Genomic DNA, 2,500 nt, shown 5'->3' with positions numbered 1-2,500 from the left:
GGTAGAAGTTGTTTTTCTATCTTCTTCTGCATCAACTTGTCAACTGTCCTTAATAGCACCTTTTGATCGGTTGAGTGATCAGTGATGGCAGACGTATAACACGTCAACTTCAGCGTCTCCACAAGATTGTTAACAACACAACATTGCTGGACATATGCATCTCTATAAACTTATGCACCCGTAGAACGCCATCCTCTCTCAAGCTTCCGTCTTTTATTTTTCATATTTTTAACATCACCTCTCCGAGGACATCATGCAGTCGTCGCCCGGAGGTGTGATGCAAAAGCAACGCTTTTTACGCTTTAAACGTTACCCGGCAGCCTATGCTCTATGCTCTTATGAAATCAATGAAAGACTCCAGATGTTGCAAGTCTAAACAAAGTCTATTGTATTTGAGACAAACCTTACTGACAACTAATTTACATGGAAAAACTTTTCTATTCCCATTGGCTAAGAGATGCAATTCAGTGCAAAATGAAGTAAAAAGAAAGCATTCTTATTGGTCAATGAATAAAGAACCTCATAGATAGCCAATCAAATACAAGTACAGGATGGCGCAAAATGGGGATACGTTATTAGGTATTCGTGATAGGCATGCGTTACTCCTGCATAAGTATGATAAGCTATCCAACCTCGACCCCAGAGGTCTTCTCTTGGCAAGAGCTCTGGGGAACCCTGAAACGAAGTTCTTTTCACATTGGTTTTCGTGAAGAACAATCAAATGCGTCTCTAATTGGTACACTTCATGCGCCGTGAGGTTCAAATAGCCAATTTTTGGCTATAAGAACTCTACAGCGCATGTTCTCCTACATGAAGTTTCCCAGAGCCTTAGGTCGATCAGAGGCTCTGGTGGCGAGAATGGATAAGCTATCTTGATACTTTTTCATGCATATCATTAATAAGTAATCGCATGAATTTTCCCATGTAATATGGAACACAATCCACGATCCCTTCTTTGTATATTTCAAACTTGCAACGTATATAATTGAAAATTATAAATCCTGCCACTCTTGACTTCTTTTAAGAAAGTTGTTAAAAGTTTCACTTAATTATTTGCATGCATCGTATAACATTTTCAGAAGAGAGGAAGTTTGTCATATGATTTTTTCAACCAATCGAATGATTACACAACATGTTATACAAAGTTCACGAACAAAGTGTGTAAAACGAGGAACCGTTGATAAATTAATTCACAAACCAAGCTCGAAATCTCTAACTTTAACAATAAAACAGCAAATACTAAAGGAGGCAGGTATGAGCAAAATTAAAGAAGATTAAAATGGACTGTGATTTTGGTTTTTGCAAACTGTTCAGCCTAACAGTTTTTCAAAGTTTATCTCTGTCCATCAGTTGTAACTTTAATTAAGTATGCTCCACTGACACGTTCTCGTCTCAACAGCTTTGGTTTGTGCTGTTTAAAAGTTTTTTTCTAAGTTAACGTTAAGTTGTATAGCAAGAAGGGGCGAGTACCCTCGAAATGTTTGGTTCACTTTTAAAATCCTTGTGCGCAAATTTGAACTTTCCTTTACAAATCATTCGCATTATGCGCAGCACAGTTCCTTCGAATTTTTTGTTACCACAAAATGAACTTTAGTGCCATGACACAGCCCTTTTAAGTAGTTCCTGAGTTTTGCCGTAAACCCTTGGGTTACAGGTTTAACTGACCAATGGAAAGGCTAAGCATACCTGGTATTGGACACTTTTCACTGGAGCCAGGGAAATCTCCCTTAATCGAAGCTTTAGGCCTGTTCGTCAAAAATGGAATATACAAATATATCGGGGAAATAAAATAGTGTCACAGAGCTTTTGAACATTCCTTTTCATTCTTTTTTGTTGCTCTCGTTGTTGTTTGCAATAATTGAGGTCGATTTAGAAGCAATTCAAAATAGTCGCGTTCGTCTTTTAGACCATTCTAAATTATAAAAAAAATCAACAAAATTGTAATATTAAAACAAAACTTTTGAATTTTTAAGAAAATTTCAAAAAGCTTAACACCAAATTTGAATCATAGGCGATCTTGAGCAACAGTTGATTCAACAACAACGAAAATGAAAAATCTACATTAAATCATATCGTGACTGTCTATATGAGAATCGACCCCGAATTGTCTAATCCTCGTCGAGGAAAGGATGGGAAGACTGACAAGATTTCGATTGCAGCTCATTCTTACTAGGTTTGCGTGATGCATTTTTGGCTTTCTTGCTGATTTCAAACTAGAAAGGTAACCTTATTCTAATGATTGCTCTAATGAAATTCTGAAGATTTTTGTTGACCACTGGGGTAACAGTAGCTCTCGAGATCGGTTCACAAACCAGTTGACACCAAAAATATAACGGGAACACTGTAACGAAATCGCAAAAACACGACATCTTCATCCTATACCGGTCCAATGAAACTATATTTTCATTTAGCATTTACAATTTAACCAGTGTTCAAATTTGACCATTAATATTTTGCCTTTTTTTGTATTTGTAAAAAAAAAATGCGACTAAAATTTTGA

This window comes from Montipora capricornis, chromosome 5 (genome assembly GCF_036669925.1).
Source record: "Montipora capricornis isolate CH-2021 chromosome 5, ASM3666992v2, whole genome shotgun sequence".
NCBI lineage: Eukaryota > Metazoa > Cnidaria > Anthozoa > Scleractinia > Acroporidae > Montipora > Montipora capricornis.
The sequence above is the reverse complement of the archived record's forward strand: the minus strand, read 5'-3'. Positions refer to the sequence as shown.